The sequence below is a fragment of the Triturus cristatus genome, chromosome 1_1, assembly GCF_964204655.1.
Source record: "Triturus cristatus chromosome 1_1, aTriCri1.1, whole genome shotgun sequence".
Classification (NCBI taxonomy): domain Eukaryota; kingdom Metazoa; phylum Chordata; class Amphibia; order Caudata; family Salamandridae; genus Triturus; species Triturus cristatus.
In genome coordinates, this window is record NC_140579.1 from 516,976,427 (window position 1) to 516,992,798 (window position 16,372).

Consider the following 16,372-nt stretch of genomic DNA (forward strand, 5'->3'; position numbering starts at 1 on the left):
GCTACAAGTCGAAGTCCCTCGTAGTCGCAGGCTCAGCTCCGAAGTTGAAAAAGAGGAAGTGGGGGGGGGGATCCCAAAGATAAAAGGCAAAGGTATGGGGCGGGCCAGTACCCTACCTGACGCGCCCACCACAGCACCACTGAGTAAATAATCTGACCCACGATTGGGTCACAGGAACCCCAGGGCAGGTCAGCACACTCTTGGGGGCAGGTCGGGAAGTCGCTGCTGGTATAGCAGGACCCTCATTGGAAGCAGCTTCCCGCCTGCAAAGATATACGGCCCTGCAGGTGTTACTTGTGGGCAGGGGCCGCAGGGCACCGACACCTAAAGGTCAAAAAGGGGTGTGATGAGGAAGGCAACCATCGGCTGCAGCGTGGGCGGGGCGGCGCCGCACAAAGCTTTGAATCCGCCGCACACTCGGCGGATTCTAGCCCAAATTTCGGGAGCCCGCCCAACACGATTTTTTCTCGCACAATCGGGCAAAATATCGCCCAATTGTGCGAGAAATAGCCCAATCTGGCAACCCTGGCTGGCGCTGCCCGGCTTCGTGCGCTGCCTCCTTCTCCAGCAGCGGCGCGTCCAGGGAAACCCGGTTGCTAGGTAACACCCCACGCTGGAGCCAATCCCAGCGCAGTTCCTTTTCTGACGTCGGCGGTGCAGGCACAGGGTTTCCCTCCCGTGGCAGTGATTTCGGGGGAAGTTTCTAAAGCGGTCCTGGTGCGCTTTTGCCCGGCCTGCAGCTGTGGTTGTGGGAGCACTTAAGATGACCTTGCTCAACTCGGGCGGTGACGAGCAGTGTCCCAGAGGCTCCCAGGCCGGCGGCGGTGATCTCGGGGTCAGCGTTTAAATCCGGTCTCCAGTAAAGTGCAGACATCGAGCTCAGTCCGGGCCGGCGGCGGTGAATTCAGGGATGGGAAATATCAATAGTGTACCACCGCTAGTGTTGTAGAGGCAGCCCTTGAAGACTATTGTGGAGACACTCTGGTGTGTTATTTCCAGTTCCCCCTAGCCGGGCAGGATCAGCAGGCAGTAGGGCAGCTCAGCAAGTAGGGGCAGCAGTTCCTGGGAGCAGTCAGCCTCCTCACAAGTGGCAATCCTCTTGGCGCAGCAGTCCTCACTCCAGCAGAGATTCCTCCAGGTCCAGTAGTGTAACAAAAATGTGAGGTCAGGACCCTCCCTTTTATACCCCGCAGTCTAGTTACTAGAAGGGGGCAGAAGTCTCTGGAAGGGTCTGGGGGCAGGTGTTTCTAGAAGAGTCCAGGGTGTTCTGGGATGTTCCCTGCCTTCCCTGACCTGGCTGTCATAGTGACAAAAGGCAGGGCCGTTAAGGCTACAGTGGGCAGCCGGTCACAGCCCCTTCAAGGGGAGAAGGTGTGAATCACCACTCCCACCTCACAGCCCAGGCAAGCTATCAGTATGCAGATGGGAGGGGGGAGTCTGCAGTGCCTAGACTAAGTGTAGGCAAAGAAATATCTACTTTCTAAAAGGGATAATTCTAGGGTAGTAGTGCCCAAACCCCATATATCATTGGAAAGGGTTCCCCGTCCCGATTCTAGCAAGACCAAACATGACAGACTTATTAGATCCCAGTCAGAAATTATCCCAGAAGGGGGGGCTCCTCAATATTAGCCTATGGAGGGGTAAGCCTCACTGCAGTAGCAGGGGCTTGTGGCAGATGTGCCAGTGTCACAATGTTTTAGGAGAGAGCACCTGCACCTCAGCAATCTTTAGCAGTGGTGAGGTGCCCAGAGGCCTAAGTCCAACAAAAAGGTACGGTAAAAATGATAGGCACAAGGGGAAAAATGTAGGGGGAGACCACCCTAAGGCTGACAGGTCCAACAAACCCACTGCGCAGGTCCGGGTCGCCTTTTAACTCTGTTGGCTGTTTTCTCCTCTGGGAAGATTGGACTCCATGGCAGCCATAAAAGACCGCATCAGTCCATAGCATTGGGAGTAACTCGGCCTCACTCCTTTTTGGCTGTGCCATTATAACTGACTACCATGGACAAGCAAGTTGTTAAGCTTAAGGGTCTGATGCCTTTGGGAGCTTGTGGGAGTCCAAGAATGTGTGGAAATGTTCTAAATGAAGGATCATATCTGTTTTGGGGGCCATGATTTTGGGCAATCTTGGCCTGGGAATGTCTGGATTTGTGGTAAGTGTTTCTGTGCATTTCTGGTGTACATGAGTTCCAAGGGTATATGGGTCTGATGTGTAGTCAAAGTTTAGTCAAATCAAACGTGAGTTTTTGTACAGCAGACATGCTGAACTTACATATTTGAAAGTGCTCTCATATGTGATAATTAAGAAAGAGGAGACTGTGAAAGGATCACCTGATTTGATACCAGTTTATTGGTTAAGCACATTGAAGTTAGGTCAAGTAGTTTATTCAGGTCACTAGATCTGCTGGTCTGGTAACATTTTATGATTTTTCGAGGCTGTCATATTCTGTTCCTTGAATATGAAGGATAAACAGGAACTTTGATGGTACTTTAGCTCTAGTCAAGGTTAAAATTGTACGTTTTAGGCCAACTAAATATAGTTGACTTGCAGTATTAAGTCAAGTGCTGTTGGGAAGCGATGAATGAGTTGACCATAAATGATGTTAAAGTTGACAGGAGACAAGTAAGTAACCACCAAAGAACTGTGGGGAAGAATCTCCGATCTAGCCTATGAAGGGTACCTAGGCACTTTCTGGGAAATATTGTTTTCTTCTTATTCTTACTGTTTAACCGTAAATGAAATTATGGGTAATTCCCTTGCCCACAGCTCACACTCTGCAGTAATATTGCTGCAGTGACCCAGCTGGGGAAGGGGGGGAGGAGTTGGCCTAACGGCTAGGGCGGTCGACCTCGAATCTGGGGAACTGGGTTCGAGTCTCGGCAATGACGCTGAACATCATGTGATTCTGGGCAAATCACAATCTCCCCGTGCCTAACGAAAAATAAAATGTGTCCTAATGTAACGCAACTGGTGCTATGTAAAGCGCTCTGATACCTGATTCGGGTCAAGTTCGTAACGTGAAATAACAAAAATTAAAAAAATCTAGGTTTTGCATCTTTTTTTCTGTCAACCACACTACCTCACATATCACGGAATCATGTCTGTAGACCTGGCTTAACGTGAGCAAGGTAGTGAAAAAGAACATGGTTCCCTAGACTAATTCAGTGTTTGCAGAGTGTAGTCAGCGGTCACACATCAGAGTAGATAATCAGATGTGCAATGTCTGCTTAGGATATAATGCTTATCGTTATTGTACTCGCTGCAGGCAATCTAGTACAAACACATACTACCTAATTTTGAATTTATGTTAATTGGTACAGTACCTGCTTAGTAAGATGTAAAGGGGTCTGGCACGCTGTGTCAGGCTAAGTTTCTTCATGTTTACAGCACACTACCAATTGTCAGGCTATTGGTTGTTGGTATGCTGTTAAATCTTGGACTAATAAATCTATTCGGTTTACCTGTTTTGAGGCTAATAATTGCCTCCACAATACTTTGGTGCCGATCACGATCCGGTAAAAACCGGGTATGAACCGTCGGACGGAGCATATTCTCCGTCCGACGCGTACCCGGTTGTCAAAACTTACAAACATGGAATTACGAATCGCACGGAAACTCCATTTCCGTACGATTCGTACAAAACCCCGACCGACGAAAATAAACATACAAATGCGAACCGGGAAAGCGCCGACGTGACGTCGGGACGCACGCAGCCTGCCATTCACGAACCAGGAATTACGATTCACACCAACGTCATCCCGCACGGTGAATATTTTCCGGCTGCCAAAAACTGCCGGGAAATCAGGACGACGCGAACAAGGAGTACCTGCACGCGACGGACAGACATGGACCCGAACCTACGTGTCATCCCGGCCCTCATAGCAGTCGACCTCCTCTACAGGTTCGGACGCAGACGCCGCAGAAGGTCAGAACAACAAAGGTAGGGGGGAAAGGGGGGGGCAGGACAGGGGCAGGCCACAAAACCCCCACCAAAGTCACACAGCACACATGCCCTGGACATACCTGACCCCCAGGCCCTGGTCACTACGAGGGGGTGGGGGCGTGTCCAGCAAAGCCAGCGTCCGCCACAACGGAAGTGCTTGACGACGCGAACCAGCAACACAACAATACAGGTACGTCCCGTACCCACGCCTTAAGAGCGTGGGTACGAGTCGTACCACGCCCACACCTACGTCACCCCAACAATGGCGGGACGGCTGTACCCACGTGGCAAAGGCCTGGGTACGGCCCGCACAAGCATCACATAGCGTGGGGACGGATATGTACGGACCGTACCTCCACCCCCGTATGCATGGAGCGTACCCCCACCCCAACAGTGTAAGTACGACCCGTACCCTCACCCGCAGACGTATGGAGCGTACCCCCCATGCCAATAGTGTACGTACGGACCGTACCCCCACCCCGTATGCATGGAGCGTACCCCCCACCCCAACAATGTAAGTACGAACCGTACCCCACCCGCGTACGTATGGAGCGTACCCCCCACCCCAACAGTGTAAGTACGACCCGTACCCTCACCCGCGGACGTATGGAGCGTACCCCCACCCCAACAGTGTAAGTACGACCCGTACCCTCACCCGCGGACGTATGGAGCGTACCCCCCACCCCAACAGTGTAAGTACGACGCCTACCCTCACCCGCGGACGTATGGAGCGTACCCCCACCCCAACAGTGTAAGTACAACCCGTATCCTCACCCGCGGACGTATGGAGCGTACCCCCACCCCAACAGTGTAAGTACGACCCGTACCCTCACCCCGTATGCATGGAGCGTACCCCCCACCCCAACAGTGTAAGTACGACCCGTACCCTCACCCGCGTACGTATGGAGCATACCCCCCATGCCAATAGTGTACGTACGGACCGTACCCCCACCCCGTATGCATGGAGCGAACCCACACACGTGTATGTTCTAAGCGTACATATTGTTAAATAGGAGGGGTGTGTGCAGAGTCCTCCCAGCAGTGCCCAGAGACAGGAGGGGTGGGTGCAGAGTCCTCCCAGCAGTGCCCAGAGACAGGAGGGGTGTGTGCCTATCACTCCCAGCAGTGCCCAGAGAAAGGAGGGGTGGGTGCAGAGTCCTCCCAGCAGTGCCCAGACGCAGGAGGGGTGGGTGCAGAGTCCTCCCAGCAGTGTATAACTTTGAACCATGGCAAGGTTACACCCTCGCGCACCTCCAAGATCCTATCAGTAGTATGATTCTAAATTAGAGAAATGCTCTAAGGAAACATCAAGAGGGACAGCCACCTATGCCCCAATATTCCTCCGTCACACAGGTGAAAAGAAGAAAACACTGAAAACCAAATAGATGTTCCCGAGCAAGAACAAGGCAGTTAAGCCAGTAAGCAACAGTTCTCAATAAGAGTAACAAGAATAATCCAGAGTCCAGTGAATCACACAAACAGGCTTCTTCTTTTATTCCTTTAGTCTTCTGTGTTCTCATTAGCAGCACCAAGATAAGGACAGTAGCCAACACGTGTTTCGTCTCGGGTAAGTTGCCCGGCGACTTCCTCAGGGCTACAGCAATAACAATAGAAATCGTTCTATTCAGAATCTTAGCCACTTCTAGTTACATTTCTCACAAAATCAACTAAAATTAGAGACAGACCATTAGTATGATGTAATTCAGATGGAAAAAATAAAAAGCCATGAATTGAGAAAAGCAGAGAGATATTCACCCAGTGAAAAGACAGAAACTGAAGGTGCTAAGCCACACCCGTAACCAAGAAAAGATGCTCACAGCAGAGGATCACCTCGTAAGAAAAGGAAAGCGACTCCAAACTGCACCTCTATTTGGTTCCCAACAATGTGAAATAATAAAGGAGGCCCAACTATTTCTGACATGTCATACAAAGTATACAACATAAGATATCCAGTTACATCCCTAGAGAAATCTCTAAACGTTACTCACCATAAAAGTAAGTCACATACACAGTATATGTTTCTTGATCCGCCACATCTACAATATATTTATATATAATGTGGGTCCATACACTTTTGGTCGCATGTGTACAAAAAATATATCTAAAAGGGAGAGGATAAGGGAAGGACATCAGCCAGTGTCCTACTCCACACTAGACAAAACATAAACCAAGACAAAGACCACAATTTCCATAAGGAATATAGCATTATAGGAAAACCCCCTCTATCGAGGCATTATACTCCCTATATATGGAGAGTAACAATAAAGTAGAAGACAAAGTGAAAAAGTCAGATTAGAGCCTTTCTTGCTAGACCAATACCTGATAAAAAGCGATATTCTCAAAGGGCATAAACCAATCTGAATATCGGTTAACAGACATATTACAAACATTAAAATATTACCTTTAGGCACTTTCTCAATCCCAATCAAAATATCAGTTGAAGGGGGAGGTTAACGTATCTAAAAATAAATAACCAAACACATTGGTCAAACAACTGCTAAAAACACTGTCTAATCTGTGTAAAGCAGAGATTCATTGAGACGAGTATATCTAAGACATGTGTCTCACTGATACGAAGCATCGACTAATTGGCTCCATTAAACAGTGATAACAAATTATACGAGATATAATGTAGCACGCCATAACTAATTAAAAGTTAAGTCCAATAAATGGCAACAAACAGACACAAAGTGGGCCAAAAGGTTCTACCGGTTCCCACTAAATCAATGCAATACTCTAGTGTACATTAACACCAGCTAGCAAAAGATTTCGAGTTACTCACCTAAAATCGAAAGAAACGGGAGAGTGCTCCGATCGCCACCAGCATTACGTATAAGTGTCAACCCGGGCGCCACCTAACATTTCATTTTATCCGTGTGCACGCCAATCGAAATGCGGGCGGTTCTGTCTAGTGATTAGAGGAAGGACCAGTCATCTTGGAGGATGCAAAAGTCCCACATTAAGTTACAACTAATATATGTCAAAACTCGTGGAAACACTTAAGAGTATCGGTACCATGGGTGAAGTACAGTCCTTAATGATTACAAACTAATACCGAATCAAGTAACAATCAAGTTACTTTTTTATTTTTAAAAAAAGCATATTCTTGCCATTCCATAAAACGTGATTCCGTCATATCCTCAAAAGAGAGAGCTATACTGGTCGCCATCTTGTAACATATAAATACCAACCTGTGTGGTTCCTGGGTACATGTCTTCGTCTAAAGTGGACTTGAATATATATCTGTCCCCAGATTAAACCACTATACCCCGGTATTTATATGTTACAAGATGGCGACCAGTATAGCTCTCTCTTTTGAGGATATGACGGAATCACGTTTTATGGAATGGCAAGAATATGCTTTTTTTTAAAAATAAAAAAGTAACTTGATTGTTACTTGATTCGGTATTAGTTTGTAATCATTAAGGACTGTACTTCACCCATGGTACCGATACTCTTAAGTGTTTCCACGAGTTTTGACATATATTAGTTGTAACTTAATGTGGGACTTTTGCATCCTCCAAGATTGCGGCCAGTGCAGACGCGAAAATGACTGGTCCTTCCTCTAATCACTAGACAGAACCGCCCGCATTTCGATTGGCGTGCACACGGATAAAATGAAATGTTAGGTGGCGCCCGGGTTGACACTTATACGTAATACTGGTGGCGATCGGAGCACTCTCCCGTTTCTTTCGATTTTAGGTGAGTAACTCGAAATCTTTTGCTAGCTGGTGTTAATGTACACTAGAGTATTGCATTGATTTAGTGGGAACCGGTAGAACCTTTTGGCCCACTTTGTGTCTGTTTGTTGCCATTTATTGGACTTAACTTTTAATTAGTTATGGCGTGCTACATTATATCTCGTATAATTTGTTATCACTGTTTAATGGAGCCAATTAGTCGATGCTTCGTATCAGTGAGACACATGTCTTAGTGTTGTAATGTAAATAGGTTGGATCCAATGATGATCAGAGGTAGCCAGTAAGTATAACAGAAGTAGAAGGTTTATTGGTTGGTTTAGTAGAAGTATATTACAGGACCCACCAGGAACAGCATCTCTGCCGCTCAGCCCACTCTCTCCAACTGCCAGTCTCACCACACAAGCAGGCACACCAACATTCCAGTCTCTCTGTCATCAAGCATTCCAACATTCCACGCAGACATCACATTTAACTTGGCTGAGCAGCTAAGGAGAAGATGCACCTGAGGAATTGAGATACAACACTTAGATATACTCGTCTCAATGAATCTCTGCTTTACACAGATTAGACAGTGTTTTTAGCAGTTGTTTGACCTATGTGTTTGGTTATTTATTTTTAGATACGTTAACCTCCCCCTTCAACTGATATTTTGATTGGGATTGAGAAAGTGCCTAAAGGTAATATTTTAATGTTTGTAATAGGTCTGTTAACCGATATTCAGAGTGGTTTATGCCCTTTGAGAATATCGCTTTTTATCAGGTATTGGTCTAGCAAGAAAGGCTCTAATCTGACTTTTTCACTTTGTCTTCTACTTTATTGTTACTCTCCATATATAGGGAGTATAATGCCTCGATAGAGGGGGTTTTCCTATAATGCTATATTCCTTATGGAAATTGTGGTCTTTGTCTTGGTTTATGTTTTGTCTAGTGTGGAGTAGGACACTGGCTGATGTCCTTCCCTTATCCTCTCCCTTTTAGATATATTTTTTGTACACATGCGACCGAAAGTTCAATTATTTACAAAGCCCATAGGGCAGTCCATGAGTCACAGCTGGACGGGGGACACAGTGGGACGCGTGTCCCCTAGCTTGCCTGCACAGTCAGACTCCTTCGTCTTCCACAGCGGGGAGGGCATCATGTTGGGGGGGGGGGGGGGGGGAAGTACCAGGCACCGCAGGGACAGGAGGGCGAAGGGTAGGCATCGTGGGTGCAGGGATGGAGGACTCCACCACAGGGGGTGGGGCAGGGCCAAAGGCGGAGGCCAGGATCTCGCTGCACACCTTTGCAAGGTCCTCCAGCGTCTCCCCTGCACCCGAAGGAACCACAGGCCCAAAGGAGGGGGGGGGCGGAGGGATGGGTCGCAGCGCCACTGGGGGAGGGTGTGGACAGGGGGGGGGGGGGACTCAACCACCCTGACCGGGGACTCCCTTGACCGCTTGCGGGGTGGTGTCACAGTGGGGCTCAGGGACAGAGCGGCCATGAAGGAGTCCTTGCCGGATATGTGGCCAGGAGAGCTGAGGGGAGGGGATTTGGAGGGAGTGGATTGGGTGGAATGCGGACTCCCACTCTGGCTGCGTGTCTTACGTTTGCCCCCCGACCCAGTGGGTGTGCCTACCTCACCCTGTGTGTGCGTGCCAGGAGGTGTGCGTATGACCTTCCCTGCTGGTGTGGTGCCTGTGTCTGTTGTGGTGGGTGCATGCTGACGTCTGGGTGTACGTGGGACAGGCATGGGAGTGGGAAGTGTGGATGGGGCAGGGGTAGGGGGTGGGACGTAGCGCTGCAGGAGACCCACTGCTGCAGTCCGTGTCGAGTCTATGGACCTCAGCAACTGGCGTTGGTCAGCCTGCGATGAAAAAATGCCCTCCGAGTATGCCTCCATGTTGTGCAGCACTTGGCTGTGGCCATGGAGGACATTAAGGATCGCATCCTGACCAACCTGCAACTGCCGCTGGATGTCCACAGACTCGGCATTGGCGGCAGCAGTGGAGACAGGGGCAGGGGGTGCGGTGCCTGGCAGGAAGGAGACATGTGGTGACCGTGGACGTTGGGAAGGGACACGAGCAAGTGGGAGGCAGCTGATGGCAATGGAGGGGGCGGGGTGCGATGTTGTTCCGCTGTCAGCTGCTGGTGCAGCCTCCGCTCACTCGGAGAGATCATCCTCGGACCCGTCGGCTTCATATTCGGTGGTGCCAGTGGACAGGTCCTCGGCCTCACTCTCCTCCGCCTCTGTACCACTCAATGTGCCAGCCACGATGTCAACGCTGGCACTGGTGCTCGGTCCCTCCGCTCCGTCTGTGCTCATGTCTCCCTCCGTGTCCCCCGACGATGCTGTGGGCAAGGTGAAGAGACAGCAATTAATCACACACCTGTATACATATGTCACATGAGTCCAATCTACATAGGTTACAGTGCATAGCCTGCAAAAAAAGTTAAGTAACATCTACAAAACAAGGTACAGATGTAGGGCATGCAACACACAGTTGGTTGACCCACCATGCCACAGAACATCCATGGAGAGCATGACACAATAGCAAATTACATGAAATGGAGTTGGACATAGGAGCCATGCCCTGGGGACAATCCAGCACTGCATCTGCACCACACAGCGTTGCCGACAATAGGGATGAGGAGGGACCAAATCCATGAGCTTGAGGCACATGCTGCATAGGTAATACTGAAAATATGCCCAACATGACTGGCTCACTGCACCTTGAGTGTATGTCCAGACAAACATCACACACTGGCCAGACCTAGCAAGGAGAATTCTGGTTTTGACATGTAGGCTTGGCCCGCACCAACCACCCCTACATGAGACAATTTGTTGAGACACAGGTGGCACTTACAGCTCTTAGTCTGGGTGAAATACACAGGGGATGCATACATGCAAGATTGGACGCCAAATACCCGAGGTGCGCCTGTCCAAATAATCATGTACAAATGGCCATCAGATGATTGTAACAAGACACACAGGCACTGTCCACTGTGACTATGAACAAGGAAAATCAGGTCAGGCTGTACAGTGGACACTTGTACTACATTTCACGTCAATGTACATGGTGCCAGGGGACAATGGCACAGAGCACAACCTATGCTGTAGACACAGAGTGTCCACGTTTTGTGATGACACACATGACACCTATGAATATATGCCCCAGGGGACAGTAGTGGCAACACAACTCCATGGTCCTGAATGGGAATGACTGCAACACACGCCACCATCCCTGCACTGTACGTATCGCACACTCATGCACATCATGTCACAGGCCACAACATAGGACATGCGCGCTGTAAGGCATGACACTTATGAGACTAACTCCCATGTCTGGACTCTGCATCAGTGCCAACTGACATGGAACCCACATGTACTGAACTGGACAGGGCACAGGCAAGGTCCCCAAACCTGTTACACACCACCCCCACACATGATGCTACAGGCATAGTTCACGTGGAGAAAGCGCCAGCCTACATTACCTTGTGAAGGAGTGACTACACACAGACCAGGGAACACATTGCAAGGAGGGGAAGGGAGGCAGGAGAGCACAGCTATACTGTGGGTAACTGGATCTGCACAGCACCTTTAAACCCTGGCAGTGTATCCATGCAACTGTGCACTTACAAATGCTGGTGAAACACAACAAGCACACATGTACCTACCCCCTTCCTGCTGCTGCTTCTCCTGTAAGCGCCTCTCCAAGTCTGGAAATACCACCGGCAGCACACGCTTGTGGATGTGGGTCAGTCGGCGGCGCCCGCGGTTCTTATGGCTCTCAGGTGAGTACCCCAGCAGGACCCGTGCGATCCTCCACGTCCAGCACCGGATATCCTGCCAGCGTTTCCTCACCTGGGACAGGCGCCGCTTCCGACCATCCGCACTCCTCACGGCGCTGACGGCGGTCAGCCATATCTGCTCCTTGGCAGAGGCGCCTACCTGTGAGGATGAACAAGTGACACTACATCAATACACCTGGCACATGTCACAGGGACACATATTAGAACACATTTGCTGTTTACAACAAGGCATAGTATGCATCCAACGCATTGCACCTTTGTCATAGGGACATGATCCTCTGGGGAAGGGCAAAAGCAGTACGTGCCATTGAAAGGACACAGGTGGAATGAGGGCAACTACACAATCAATGATCCAGGCTCACACTGGGCATCACAAGCTACACCAGGATAATGTGCAGCACCTCTAAGCAGTCACATGCCACAGGCCACTGACGCAACCGCAGCAGAGTACACAGACACACACAGGCACAGGACATTCATCTGCCATTGCCAAATGCAGCGACATACCTCACTCTGCACATGTGCCACTGGACTGGGGGGGGCCCACAGGTGTGGGGCTGGCTCTGCATGTCAGACACACAGCACTGCTCCCTGCTCACATCACATGGCCAGGGTATATCCATCCCTCATGCAGCTGGGGTGCTACACTCCACATATGCACCCACCCACATGACAGGGGACTTACACACACACCGATGTCCAGGGTGCGAACACATCATGTGGACACTCTCAGCACAGGTACACAGAACTAACACACATCTGTGGGTACAGTCACCTGTCACACTGGTGTGAGCACAGAATCACATGAGGACTGTAGAGGCTACATTCCCAGGAGGACAAGACAGGCAGAATGTGGCATGCACCATGCAGTGATTGTCACAGTAAACACAATGCAAGTGAGGACGGCAGACATGCACCACAGCATGCACTGGCTGGGAGACATCAGGCATTCCCCCCCCGGGACCCCCCCTACAGTACATAGCATGTGTGCCACACCTGGACACAATGCCAGAAGTCACACTCACATAAAAGAGACAGTCTGTGCTGGTGGACTCTGCACTCACCTGATACCCTGGTCGCCCATACAGCATGGGGTACTGTGGGAGGATCACATCCAGCAAAGCCAGGTTCTCCTCCAGGGTGAAGGGCTGTGACCTCTCCACAGACCTTGACATGGTTCCAGGGAATCAGTAGCAGCAGCTGGGTCGTGGAATACAAAGATGTGCAGGCAAGTGCTCCCTCATGGGACCTGGCTGCCTTATATCTGCCTTGCTGGCCTGTTTCATGCACAGGAGTACAGAGTGATTGGTCACTCACATTTGCATCCTATGTTTCCTCCAATCCCTTCAAACCTAGCACAGTCAGTGGGTTCTTATTGTGTTTTTTTCTTCAGCATGAGGTCAACCCCACAAACACATTGCAACAAAGTAGATTTATTCCAACTGACTTCTGCTGTGCACCTTCCAGAACAAATTCTAACTTTAAACTTGGTCTCCATGACAACCAGCATGCATGTAGGCCTTTATACTTGTCCCTCATGTGTCCCCTATGTAATATGGAGCTTCACACACAGGTACGGTGCGTTCCGGGGCCCTAGGGCACCCCAAATGCATATCAACGGCCCGTACAGGCGTGTGTACGCTCCGTACCACTATGGGTGTTCTCGCGTATGTGTACTCATGGTGGTACGGACCGTACACACGCCTGTACGTTCACTATCACTATCGGTGTTCTCGCGTATGCGTACTCATGGTGGTACGGACCGTACACACCCCTGTACGTTCACTATCACTATGGGTGTGCTCGCGTATGCGTACCCATAGTGATAGTGAGCGTACAGGCGTGTCTGCGGTCCGTACCACCATGAGTACGCATACGCGAGAACACCCATAGTGATAGTGAACGTACGCACGCGTGTACGGTCCATACCACTATGGGTGTGCTCGCGTATGCGTACCCATAGTGATAGTGAGCGTACAGGCGTGTGTACGGTCCGTACCACTATGGGTGTGCTCGCATATGCGTACTCATGGTGGTACGGAGCGTACACACGCCTGTACCCTCACCATCACTATGGGTACACATACGGCAGCACTCCCATAGTGATACGGGAACGTGCACAGGCCCTCTTTGCGAAAGTACGGTGGTTTTCACACATCACAGTGGTGACAGGCAGCACACAGGAAGGAATAGGGCTGACATACTTGTCCATGGATGGACATCAAGGCATTGTCTGGGCAGTACTACATGTGTGGGGCACAGGTGTGAAAGGCTGTGATGTGGCACATTACTCCTGAGTCGAGAAGGCACCAGATGTATGATGAGATGTGTACACATGCAATGTGTGACGGTGCAATGTGTGCCAGGCATGCCCTTGACTCCTTTGACATGTGTGCATGTCGTACTGCACACTTGGGATGAGCGTCACTGGCATGGCACGGACAACAACACACGCAAGTGTCCCCTGAGGCCCGGTACAGGGGTTACCACACCTGACATGTCACTACCCATGGTGCACGATGTGACTCTGTCATGTATGTGTGGGGGATTCCCATTAGCTTGATGTTGGAGCTCCCTCAAAAGCAGCAGCTGTTGCAGCAACCAACATGTGTCTGTGTGTAGATTGACATGGCACACTGTTCCGCACACTATGCCACATGTGGTATCGGATGTGAGGTGCGTATGTATGCATGGGACATGGAGTAGCGTAATAAGGACATGTCTGCATCCTCTCTATGAATGTGTGGTGAGTCATCACATGTACACCTTAATGGCAAGGTGTGTGGGCTGTCCTAGTGTAATGTCATGTGACCTGTGGCTCTAGTGTTCCGCTAACAGTCTTTGCAATCGACATCCTACTTCTGCTGATGTGTGGATGTATGTCACTCCTGTGTTGCGTCTGGCTGTTCACTTACACTGGGACACAGCTAATCCCATGCCATGGCATGTGGAGGTTCACAATCTCCGTGTGTAGCTGGGTCTTGGTAGGAGTGTCACCTGGCAGCCATACGTATCCAGGGCATGTGGCACATACCTGACTCCGTATGTAGCATATGTGTATTGACAGATTAACATGTGCTCAGTACAAATAAATTTTTGTTGTGGTGCACTCACTCTTCCTTGTCACTTCCAAATTACTGCAGAGCGCCGCCTCTTCCCCGACCAATTCTGGACTTGGCTGCCATGCGGGAGAATGACTGTATCCGGTGCTACCGCTTCCCCCAACGGTTGATTCTGGAGTTGACGACGAGACTGGCACCACACCTGCAACCGCTGCACAGGTATCCTACGGCACTGACACCCAAGCTGAAGGTAATGGCAGCCCTACATTTTCTTGCCACGGGTACCTTTCAAAATACCATAGCTCATGTTGGTGGCATGTCCCAGAGCATGTTCTGCCGTGTGCTGCATGATTTCTTAGAGGCCATGTTGCTTCACCTGGATGAGTTCATCCATTTCCCAACTCCTGAACTGTTGACTGGGGTCAAGCGTGGATTCTATGCCCTGGGAGGGATGCCCCATGTCATTGGGTCCATAGATGGGACACATGTGGCTTTGGTACCACCACAGGCACAGGAGGTAGCGTACAGGAATCGCAAGTACTACCACTCCATCAATGCCCTTGTGGTGTGTCTATCCAACATGGTGATTTCACATGTCTGTGCTCGTTTTCCAGGATCAGCACACGATGCCTACATCATGAGGCGTAGCAGGGTGCCTGAAATGATGACGCAGCTGCGCAACGAACGAGCATGTGTTGTTGGTGGGTACACTCTGTCTGTCCTGTATTTTGCGTAGACTTCCAGCACGACCGCTTCTCCTGTCCTACTTATGTCCATGTGCTTTCCATGTAGGGGACGCTGGCTATCCAAACATGCCATGGCTGATCACACCTCTCCGCAACCCCATCACGCCAGCCCAGCTCCGCTACAACACCGCCCATGGCCGGACAAGGCGAGTGATAGAGAGGACATTTGGCCTCCTGAAGAGCCGATTCCGATGCCTCCACAAGACCGGCGGCGCCCTCCCATATGCCCCGGCGAAGGTCTGCAAAATCTTCATGCTCTGCTGCATGCTGCACAACATGGCAGTTGAGAAAGCTGTGCCACTCATCCTGGATCAAGATGATCAGGACCATCCACCCGTGGAGGACGAAGGGCTTGGCAATGGGGCTAGTGATGAGGAGGATGTGGAGCCGCAAGAGGACATCCAGACTCGGCTCATACGCGACTTCTTTGCTTAGTGGTGAGTACCAGTGTCTGAGTGTGCACGCATTGGTCCCCGTGTGGCATGTGTTGCGATGTGTGTGTCCATCTGCATGTATGGCACGTGAGTCAGAGGTGTGTGTGGATGTGTCACTGGAGTGATGGTGCCAGTGATGAGTGTATTTCCCCAGTCATAATTGTGACCTGGCACGTTGTCATCCATACATGTGTCGAGTACATGCACATGCAAGTGGCTGTGCTTTTTGTGGCTGACTTCTTGTGTGTCTCTCTTCCCCAGGTACTTGCGCATGCCGTCTGCTGCTTGCATTGTTGTGGCACTGCTATTCCTCATGGACACGTCATCGTGTGCTGACTCAGCGTTACACGCACGGACAAGTTTGGAAGTCTCCTTAGGGTAAGGGATGCATCAGGGGTGTATTGGGTGTGGCAGTTGTTCACGATGTATGCACACTGCCCCTGTCGTGGTTTGGTTCCTCTGCAGACATGTCGCATCACCATGGTACACATTACATGCAGCTGGGTACACCTGAATAGATGGTCAGACTTGTTGACAGTCATCAGTGATGGGATTGTGGAATGTGATGATGGCATCAATGTGTGTTACACTGCCCTCGGACACATACGGTTTGCATTGGCTTGACATGGTGTGGGACTTCCACATCAGCGGTTCTATGGTGTATGGCAGGCTCTCCGTGAGCAGCAGGGGGTGTTTA

At 50.3% G+C, this 16,372-nt stretch overlaps 2 long non-coding RNA genes across 3 annotated transcripts in view; one reads left to right on the forward strand and one right to left on the reverse strand.

The window, feature by feature from the left end:
* Positions 1–4,829: 4,829 nt before the first annotated feature.
* Positions 4,830–6,866, reverse strand: LOC146870514 (uncharacterized). 2 transcript variants are annotated; one of them, XR_014959407.1, is made up of 4 exons: positions 6,727–6,866; positions 6,346–6,403; positions 5,933–6,045; positions 4,830–5,538 (listed from the first exon to the last, which is right to left on the reverse strand). It is a non-coding gene; the product is annotated as an uncharacterized LOC146870514 (long non-coding RNA). The 2 variants fall into 2 exon arrangements; XR_014959406.1 differs by lacking the exon at positions 5,933–6,045.
* A 653-nt stretch (positions 6,867–7,519) lies between these two features.
* Positions 7,520–16,372, forward strand: part of LOC146870515 (uncharacterized) — a 52,498-nt gene continuing 43,645 nt past the window's right edge. Inside the window, exon 1 of the long non-coding RNA XR_014978299.1 lies at positions 7,520–7,646. This is a non-coding gene — a long non-coding RNA (uncharacterized LOC146870515). The remainder of the gene's footprint in view (positions 7,647–16,372) is intronic.